Raw genomic sequence first — 12,004 nt, forward strand, 5'->3', positions numbered from 1 at the left:
TAATAAATAAGTTTAAATCAAGGTTCAAATTATAAATAATTAATTTGATAAAGGATTTCAATAATGATTTAATTAATTAAATCAATAGAAAATAATATAGACCTTGATTTTAAGTCCAATGGGCTTATAATCAAATGAGAAATTTCACGGGCCTAAAGCCCATGATAATTTTGACCTAGGGCTTCAAATTGGCTATTATTTTATTGATTTTTTAATTAAATTAAATGGCCTAATTGAGCCTATAAAAGGAGTGCTTAGAGAGAAGTCAAGACAGACGACAGATAAGTTTAATCACTAGTTTTCTGATAGTTTTAGATTCTTTCTAAACACAAGTTCTTTTCTAAGCCATCTTATTATTCTTTTCTCCTCTTCTCTCTGTATCTATCTCATGTGTTGAGAATTTCCCACACTAGTTTAGGTGATTCTAAGGATACATTGGAAGACTGTGAAGAAATTAGAAGAACGATTCAATTTCTTGATAATACTCTGAGACAAAAAGGATATAAGAGTTACAGAAACTGAAGGAATGACTCTTTTATTCCGCTGCGTATACTGTAAGTATTCTTATCCTTGTTTCTCTTTGAATTCAATTTTAGAAACATGTTCTAGGTTATCTCATATTAATTTGTTTAATATTAGATTTACATGAAAATAAATAAAGATCATGTATAAGTTTTCCTAACAGTCGCATCATCCCCGTTCGAAGCCTGTCGCCTAGAGATGCCTCTGTACGTACCCTTCCATTTATCCAAGCCTTCTTCATTTTTCGATCATGTGAGAGAGAAATCGAGAGAGACATCTAGCGTAGGAGAGAGGTAGGATGATAATTTAGGGTAGAGAGAACAAATTTCATCTTCTTTTGTTTTCTTATTTTAGAGAATAAAAATGTGAATTAAGAGAGAGAGAAAGGTTAAGGCACCATTACTATTTCATTTATCGCCAGAATTTCTTTTTTTCGTGACTCATTTATTAATTGTTTTAACTATTTAGAATGAGTATTTTTATTACTTTTATATTTTTGAATTAATTTATACTTTAGTTTACTTTATAAATTTGGGTTAATTTAAAATAAAGTATAATTATTATTTTTGAATTGTAAAATATAATTATATTTGACAATATATAGATAAATATTAAAATGTATAGAGATATTTGTAAAGGCCTTATTTATTATAATATTATATTAAATCCCTTTTATTTTTTTAAATACTTTTTATTAGTAATTTATTAAATAATAGTTGTATTAGTTGTAAAAGAAAAAAAGTATTATAGATGAATTTTCATATAAAAATCTTCTTTTGTTAAATATATAATAACTAATTTCATTAATTATATTTTTCGATTTTTTTATTTGAATTTCGGTGACATTTTATAATTGTCTGTATTGAGCTTTTATTAACTGTCGGTGTTACAAGTTGGGGTATAATTTATATATGTTAAAATATATAATCAAGTAAATAGCATGATAGGTCAGTTGTACAACCGACCTACCATGTCATTTAGAAAATTAATATTGAAAATAGAGATATAATTTTCTTAAGTTTTTTTTTATTATTCAAATTGTAAATATTACTACATTTTATTAAATTCTTTTCATTTTTATTGAATATAAACATAAAATAGATCTTTTTTAAACTTCTTTTATTGATATATTTATTAAACTTAAAAAAATTACAATGTAATATTTTTTTAAACGATTACAATGTAATATTACATTGTTTTAAAAATACAATATAAGGTAATTAATAAAAAATAATTAGTATAATTTTTTAAAAAAAAACATATCAAGAAAATAACATAGTAGGTCGGTTCTACAACTGACCTACCATGTCTTTTAGAAAATTAATATAGAAATATAGATCTAATTAATTTTTCTTAAGTTTTTTTTTGGAATTGTAAATAATATTATATACATTTTATTAAATTCTTTTCATTTTTATTAAATACAAACATAATATATATATATTTTAAACTTATTTTTATTCATATATTTATTAAACTTAAACAAATTACAATGTATTATTTTTTTCTTAAAATATTGATAAGGTAATAATAAATAATTATTATACTTTAAAAAATATTATAAAGTAAATAGCATGGTAGGTTGGTTCTATGTATACTGACCTACCATGCTTATCTTTGACTCACATGGAAGGTTGGTTCTGTGTACACCGACCTAGCATGTCTTCGAAAAGCATGGTAGGTTGGTTTACGGGAAAACGACCTACCATATATGCACGGTAGGTCGGTTCCTTAAAAACCGACCTATCATGCTTCTCTTTGACTAACATGATAGGTCAGTTCCCTAAGTACCGACTTATGAACATATGTTAAGTTGATTTCTGCATAACCCACCTACCATGACCGATGTCTGATGTCCAGAATGTAGTAGTGATAGTAACAACTGTAATGCACTGGTTAGCTAAGACCGTTACACTGTGTATTTAAATAGTGCTTAACTCGTTAAATGAGTCATTAGGTCATAAATGTGTATCTAAATGTGATTAATGGTCTAGGGATAAAAAATTCGGTCAAAAGGAATTGATATTTCATGAAAACATTAAACTGTACATGGGATCCCATAATAAATGTTTACAAAGTTGTTTACAGTTCCAATATGGTCATTACAATTCAAAAGTTATAATCTGCTGACCTAAGCGGCAAAAATAAGGTTTAACCATAGTTCCTCTGAGAAACCTTGGTCGTGTGGTCAAGTGGCCGCATATGTACACATTGCCACCTAAGCTCTCCAACTCATGGCTAGTCCAACTTTTCTTTTTCTTTACTTGCATCACGTAGCACCTATGAGCCAATGCCCAGCAAGAAAACTTAAACATTCTCATAAGCAGTGAATAACACATTTTCATATCATAATAAACATGCCCAACAGTAATAACCCTACTCATGCATGCATATCACTCATATAAATGACCACATCATCATATGGGACCGAATTCCCTAAGTAAATAATTAACTGATTCATATCGGGGTCTGTTGCCCAAGTATATGATTAATAAATCATAATGGGGCTCAGCACCCTGGGATCTATGACTAATAAGTCACCCTGGGGCCCATTGCCATATCCTCTTTATAACCAGCCTTGGAGCTGGCCCATCATACTTGACGCTATAGTTTTCCACGACCATTGGGTTGAATAAGTGTATAATGCGCCCCTGATTAGGTCTAATCATATCGACCAGCATTCAGCACGCTATTGTCGCCCTTGACTCATAAGTCAGTGCTTTACGACCAGCGCTCATCGCTATTGTCGTCCTTGACTGATAAGTCAATGCTTTTCTCAAGTATATAATGCTAACATGCATTCATCATATAACAAATATCCATATACAAAGAAATCCACATGCTTTAATAATTCATTCACAGGCATAATCATAATCATGCGCATTTACAGGGGCCAATGCCCAATCAAAACTATATTCAGCCAGGCCAAGCCCTAATCATGTATGTCTCACAATAGGTGCAGTTTTCTTACCTCTAGTCCGAGTATAATATAAAATAAGAACGACCCCCAAGTACGGTCCTGATCCTGAGCCCTTAGCGGTAACCTATTCATAACCAAATATAGAATCTCGTCAAAATGAGAAAAATAAAGGCTTCTGGACCAAGTCCTAGCCTCCGCAACCTCGAATTCTACTAAACTAGGTAGTAGAATTGATCCCGAGCCTTTAGGTTTAAATTCCCATCATTAAAAACCTCAAATGGCCAGAGCTTCCCAGAGTGGGCCGCGTCATGCCTCCCAGATAAAAATCTCCATTTCTAAAAAATCAAGACAGAGGTCGCGACATGCCCTTAAGGGTTGTGGCATGCCTACCAGGGAGAACCACCTTTGTGCCTTAGGTTCACATGGGCCGCGATGCCCAAGAATAGGGCAGCGACATGACCCTGCGAACCCAGAAATTCTTGTTCTCCTCTGCCCAAAACTCACCACAAATCAATACCAAACATCACACCTCAATCCCAGTAGAAAAACCTAGGCTTTAACACATTCAAAACACTACCAAGAACCCAATTCACAACCTTGAACTTTCAAGTTAAAGAACAACTAAACTCACAGCAAAATACCAACTAAAACAAAGTTTGTAATCTTTACCTCAGCTGTGAATTCAATTATAATTATCTACAACAATTAAATCCTAAAGCTCAAGCTTTGGATTCCCAAACCTAAGCCGCAATAATTCTTTGGTTTCCTCCAAAAATTCAAACTAGCAAGAAGAAGGAAGAATGATCGAGATAGAGAGAAGAGAGCTGATATAAATCCTACCTTAGGCTAGGAAATGACCACTATACCTGTAAGGCCACATCTCTCACTCAAAGTCCCTTAAGGGCAGCTTGGTCTTTTACCATTTTTCCCGTTAATTATAATTAACGTCTCACAATTATCCTCACTTCCAATATCCTCAAATAATTAGCAAATAATGCCCCATTGCCCGCTCAATCCCGGTAATGTACTAAATACCACATTACCCCTAAGCTCACCCCGAGCCCAGTATTTGACCCCGTTATGACAAAACCGCTAACTTGCCTCCTAGGATCGCCTCGTATCGAGTAACCAAAATATATCCACATAATAATGTGGTCTCACACATATATTACATATATGCACACAAATATGCCTTCAATGGGCCAAAATTACAAAAGTGCTCTCTTAATAAGAAACAGGCCCACATGCATGCAAATACAGTCATATAATATTATAACTCACACAATAACACAATTAACCAATTATTGCCCTCCTGGCCCCCTAATCAAGGTACTAAGCGACATTAGGGAATTTGGGACATTACTACAATCATATATCCTTAAAATAAAAAGGAAATATTGATATACCCTAAAGTCCAATTAAAAACCAAACTCCAAATACAATCAAATCAACCACCGTAAAACATTACACACCTTGTCCACCATTCAAAGACAAAATAGTCCAACCATGAAACATCACAAATTATACAACCACGTTAAAACTTCAAAGTTCAAATAAAAATATAAAAAGATGATACCAAACCAACAATCATCCCATGATTCCTCCATCAAAGGGCTCATAAAGTACTAGGAGTAGCAGTAGTAGCCTCAGTTCTTGTGTGTGTAATACATGATTCCTCTAATATAAAAATAAAATTAAAACATAATAGAAACTAATATTTATTAAATTATTGATGTGTTTTTACCCTTAAGTATTTTAGTATTCATACAAGCATAACACTCTCATACCAATATTATCAACAACCATTTCTTTCATTGTTATATTCTTGAATCGTCTTCTTTACTAAGTAAATTTAGTAATTTGTAAATTTAATTTATTATGGAAGACATATAATGGCCACTTGGCCTTAGCTACTATTATTCAAAATTGACCGTTATAATCTATAAATTTTGAGGGGTTATAATATATTAGTGTTTTGATCGTCTTATTTGTGTTAAGATTTACATTTCCGCCATGACAAAAATACATAAAATAAATAGATATGTAAAGAACTTCCCTTATGTTAATAAACAGATTCAAGGGAAGGAACCCATAATGACACAATAACATCAAAAAAGGCCATGTATCATAACAAGTCACAAAGACAAAAAACACTCGATAATCATAGCACAAAAAGCCTCCATTAGGCACCAAAACCATACAATAACAACACTAAATAAAAATTAAACCTCATTAATGTGACTAATTTTATCAACACCAAAATCGAGGAGGAGCACGAACGTCGACCACTATATCATAAACCATAGCAGAAGGACCTTCAACTCTTCGAATCCTCGCATAACCACACATTCCCCCAATTAGGGCCATCTGAGTTCTGTGCCCACCAGTACTCACCTTGTCACCCACCAATCCTAATGCAAACCATGGCAGGTGATGGACCCAAAACGAGTTTGTTTTAAAAATTTATAACTCGCAAGTGCATGCATCGTATATAATGTATAGTGTTCATGTAAGCACGAGGTCGAACCCAAAGGAGTTGTCTAAAATAAAAAAGAAAACTATTTTAAACCAAAATTAATTTATTCTAACCTAGCTCCAAAGATTGATGAGATTTAATGTCATGAACATAAAATAAAATATTTAAAGTAAAGCTATTTAAGAGAATAAAAATAAACCAATTATGATTTGAAAATAAGTTGTAAAAGAAAGATTATTAAGATGCTAAAATCCACAAAATGTAAGTTTAATAATACTTATAAGTACATTGATTCCCAAGTTTCATTAATAGTAGAAATTAATCACTATCACTTATTCAAATTAGATATTTTATTTAAGCACAAATTATCATGGAATTGTAGGATTTATCTTCACTTTTAAAATTATAATTTCAAAGTATTTAATGTAAATCAATCTAATGAAATAACAAATATATCAATGAATATTATTTATAAGACAAAACATAATATTTTTGTTCTAAGCATTTGATGTGCACAATTTAATGGCACGCCTTAGTCAAAGAATATTATGATTTTGCACTTACGAAGAACAAATTGTAAATATATTCTAACAATAAAAAATACAAGATATGTAAGAAAATATTTGAAGAAGAAAATCCATAAACTTTATTGCACAAAATGGGAAATCAACATACAACATAAATACTAACTAGTTACATATTGTTTCATCATCACCTTAATAATCTTAAAATGATTAGAAAATCATAACTAGAATATAAATTACAAACCAAAAAATTACAAACATATAGGAAAATTTGGAGGAGGAACCCCCAAAATTTTCCTCTAAAAGCTCATAGAAAAATGACCAAAAAGAAGAAAAACATGGCTATAAATGGAGTGGTCTTCCAAGTGTAGAAATTTTGTAGTGTAACCCCCCAAATTAAGCACATCTTAATGGTCTTGAAAGTTCCCTATTTATAGCCAAAATGAGAGTATTAAAATAATCAATAAATCAAGTTAATTCTTTGAAAATATTAATTATAACTTAATTTATATTTAACATTTAAGTTCAATAATACAACATTTTTTTTACCTCAAACTAAACAACAATAATTCAAATAATTAACTACAGCATTTTACAACAAAATAACTATAAAAACACACAAAAATATATAAAATCAAAATAAACAAAATTACTTAAAAACTTAATAAATCAATTAAAAACTCAAGAACTAAGCAACAATTAGCATATAAAATAAGTTAAAACAACTCTATTTTGTAGAGTTATCAGCAGGCATGGATACAAGATTCCTCCAAATACAATCACAACAATAATATTGAATTCTGCCATCTCTGGAAGTGTAAGAATAGATATGTCCTTCATCGTGAGGATTATACATTTCTTGAAAAAAAAATCACATAAATAACAACAACAACATTAATAATAATAATAATAATATGTAATTTTTATAATATTTTTTTACTTACAATTGGTCTTAGGCTCATTAAACTGTTTCCCGTGGAGATACCAATAATAATGGGAAACGACCCCTACTAGGAAAGCCATATTACCACCAAATATGGAATTGCATAAACATGTTGAAAACCTTCCTCTACACCTATTGAATTGTGATAGGAACTAATAACCTCTTGACATAAGTGTTCAAAATATATTTTCAATATCATCCATCGTCTGAACGGATATCGCCCAACAAGTTAGGGCTGATCATTGGATCGGTTAATTGGGTTACAGAGCATGTTTACTCGTCCAATATCATAATCAGGTTAGGAAAAGTCAACTCGTAACCTGTCCAAATAAGAAAAAATCATTTTTAACATGTCCAGTAGTTTGGGCGGGTTGGTCGGGTCAACCCGCCCAAACCAAAGTTTGAAGTTTCTTTTTTCAAATCACATTTTTGTTGTCTTTTCTTTTCCTTTCAATACTAGTAGTGTGAAATTTATCTTTTTAAGCTTAAAACAATATTTTGAATTTATAGTAAAAAAATAAAACAAAATTTAATTTATTTGAAATTTTTTCTTATTTATTAATTTCATCAACATTAAAAATATTAAACAAAGTAACAAACATATATCCTTAAAATAAAAAGGAAATATTAATATATTCTAAAGTCCAATTACAAACCAAAGTCCAAATGCAATCAAATCAACCACCGTAAAACATTACAATCCTTGTCCAAATTTCAAATACAAAGTAGTCCAACCATGAAACATCACAAATCATACAACCACGTTAAAACTTCAAAGTTCAAATACAAATATAAAAAGATAAGACAAAACCAACATTCATCTCATGATTCGTCCATCAAGGGGCTCATAATGTACTAGGAGTAGCAGTAGTAGTCTCAGTTCCTGTGTTTGTAATACATGATTCCTCTAATATAAAAATAAAATTAAAACATATAACAAACTAATATTTATTAAATTACTGGTGTGTTTTTACCCTTAAGTATTTTTGTATTCATACAAGTATACCTCTCTCATATCAATTTTATCAACAACCCTTTCTTTCATTGTTATAATCTTGAATCATCTTCTTTACTCAGTAAATTTAGTAATTTTTAAATTTAATTTATTATGGAAGACATATAATGGTTACTTGGCCTTAACAACTATTATTCTAAATTGGCCCTTATAATCTACAAATTTTGTGGTGTGATAATCAATTAGTGTTTTGATCGTCTTATTTGTGTCAATATTTACATTCCTACCATGGCAAAAACACATAAAATAAATAGATATGTAAAGAACTTCCCTTTTGTTAATAAACAGATTCAAGGGTAGGAACCAGAATGACACAATAACATCCAAAAAATGCCATGTATCATAACAAGTCACAAAGACACAAAAGAGTCGATAATCATAGCACAAAAAGCCTCCATTAGGCGCCAAAACCATACAATAACAACACTAAACAAAAAATAAACCTCATTAATGTGACTAATTTGATCAACACCAAAATCAAGGAGGTGCACGGATGCCGACCACCTGATCATAAACTACTGCAGAGGACCTTCAGCTCTTCGAATCCTCGCGTAACCATGCATTCCCCAATTCGGGCCATATGAGTTCTATGCAAACCAATACTCACCTTGTCGCCCACCAATCCCAATGAAAACCATGGCATGCATGGATACATGATTCCTCCAAATACAATCACCATAATAATAGTAAATTTTGCCATCTTTTGAAGTGTAAGAATAGGTATGTCCATCATCGTGAGGATTATATATTTCTTGAAGAAAAAAAAACACATAAAAAACAACAACAAGAATAATAATAATAATAATATTGTTATTATTATTATGTAATTTTTATAATTCTTTTACTTACATGTGGTCTTAGGCGCATGTAGCGCACCAACAATTTTTTTAGTTATTAAATTTTGTGCTTTATTTTATTTAATTGTTAAGTTTTGTGAGTTATTTTATTTATTTGTTTAAATTAATTGTTAGAATTCTTTGGTAGAATTTTGTGAATTTAATAGTTAATTGTTTATTTATTTATTTTTAATATGTGAATAATTGTATTTTTGTTGAATGCACCAAGGTGCATGGGTAGTGATACACCCTAGCTATTGAGTGTGTGCATGTGCATGGTTCACTTGTGTAGAATTTTCTACACACTTTATTGTTTCCTTATATTAGATTTATTTAATTGAAAAAAAAGAAAGGGAAAGGGAGAGTGTGAACATGTGAGCATAGTGGGAAGGTGAGTGATTTTATTCCTATTTTATTTGGCAACTAAAATGAAGATAATAGCTATAAAGGGAATGGAGGTTGTCATCTTTATTTTTGTACCAATTAAGATAAAATCAGATAAAATTAAAATAAAAGAAAATAGACATAATTAGGAAACTTACCAATTTTTCCCTTAGGCTATTTTGGCTAGGTTAGAATAAAGAGGGAAGGAAAAAGGGAAGATAGCATTATGCTCATTTGGGACCGACAGCTAGAGAGAGAAAGGGAGAGAGAGGCTACCATTTTCTAGAGAGAAGGAGGAGGAAAAACGTGAAGGAGAGAGAGCGTGGGCAAGCTAGTGAGAGAAAGAGAAGAAGAAGGAGAAAAAGAAGAAGAAGAAGAAGGGTTCAATCCTAGGGTATGTCTCTTTATGTTTATGGTTTATAAATTCCCTTTGTAACAACTCAAAATTCACTAATAAGGCCTAAGGGCCTTGATTAGTGTGTTAGGAGGGCATAATTGGTTTATATGTGATTTAAATGATTTTAATGCATGATTCTATGATAAGCATACATATGTGACTATATATTCTAATTGTGGAGAACACATTATTATGCGGATATATTTGCAGCATGAGGCTTGAGACGATCCTAGGGAGCCAGTTAGTAGAAAAGTCACAACAGGACCCAATACTTGACTCAGGGCGAGTCAAGGGGTATTAGATATTTATTTGGGTTATCCGATTATGAAAATAAATAATTGGAGATATATTTGAAGTTAGAGAGTTTAGGAGGGAATATTGGGAAAATTTACCATTTTGCCCTCGGGGACGTTTTTGGTACCCCGAGCCCTGGGATTAACTTAATTAACTAAGGATAGATAAAAATAACCAAGGAAAACAGTAGAAACACCTAAACCAACCCTTCCCTCTTCTTTCACTTCACTCAACTCTCTCTCTCTATCCCTCTCTCTCTCTCTCTCTCTCTCTCTCTCTCTCTCTCTCTCTCTCTCTCTCTCTCTCTCTCTCTCAAGGAAACCATGGAAACCAAAGGAAGATTTGGCTAGAAACTCAAGGATTTGAGCTGGAATTTTGGGGAATATCTTAGTAGCAAATTGAAGGTTCAGACAAGAATTTAGGTAAGCATTGAATTATGATTTTAGCTGTCAAAATTCCGTAGTTTTGGCTGGGTATTAAGTGCTCTTGGGTTCTTGATATTGAAGATTGAATTGAGGTTAAGGACTTAGGAATTAGCTCAGCAACAACATGGTGGACTTGTTCTTCAGTGGAGGTATGTCTCTAATTATGGTTTAGCACTTGAATTCTGGGAATTGTTGGTTGTTCTAGGTAGTTTTTGAGCTTTGGGGTTTCAAGGATTGAAATGTGATTTTGATGAGATTTTAAGCTAGTTTTCCTATGGGTTTTGTTGCTAGGAGTATATTAGAACTATTGTGATAATTAAAGTATGATATTGGGATGGTTTTGGGTTAAATTGAGTGAGGTTTGGCTGTTAGAAATGGTGGTTTTCTGGGTTTGAAGGGGTCAGACCGTAGCTCTATTCTTGGTGTGTCGTGGCCCTCTAGAATAGGAGGGAGCAGAAGAAGAAGGGTGGGCCACGGCATGGGGAGTACTGGGCCGCAGCTCGTGTCTACTGTTTGGGGAGGCTAGGCCTCTAGATGGAGGCGGGCCGCGTCACAGAGAGCATAGGGCCGCAGCTCTTAAGTGCATTTTTGGCTTTGAGGCGGTTTTAGGTGCGGGGACCTAACCTAGGGTGCTCGGGATCGATTCCACTACCGTGTTTAGTGGAATTCGATGTTCCGAAGGCGAGAACTTGGATCGAAAACCTTTATTCAATTATTTTTGATGGAATTCCTTATCTTGGTTGTGACTAGGTGTACGCTAGGGCTCGGGAAAGGGATCGTGCTCAAGGGTCATTTCTCGTAATCAAAGCGTTCAGAGTTAAAGGTAAGAAAACTGCACCCGGTTGAGAGTTATGATGGGACTAAGGGTTCCTTGTACCTATATGCATTATTGTATGATGGTATTACGCCATGTGAATATAAAACAAACGGCCTAAGAGTGTTGGAGTTAATGTTGGCGCACAGGGCGCGGCTCAGCCACTAGTAGCTGAGGACAGCTTATTATTCATTGGGCTCGGTTTAAGCAGATCGGAGTCAATGGGGTTAACAGAGGGTATGGCCTAAGGGCGTCAACTCTGATTATTATATGACTTAATTGTTAATGTTGATTTGATGAGTTTGGGTATGCCGAATGTCTGACTATGTAAATGCTATGTATGATTGAGTATACAGTTATGTTTTATAAGTTATCTGGTTATTGTCATTCATCATGTTGTGATAATATGGTTTTCTTGCTGGGCCCTGGCTCACGGGTGCTACGTGGTGTAGGA

This window comes from Humulus lupulus, chromosome 2, assembly GCF_963169125.1.
Source record: "Humulus lupulus chromosome 2, drHumLupu1.1, whole genome shotgun sequence".
Lineage (NCBI taxonomy): Eukaryota > Viridiplantae > Streptophyta > Magnoliopsida > Rosales > Cannabaceae > Humulus > Humulus lupulus.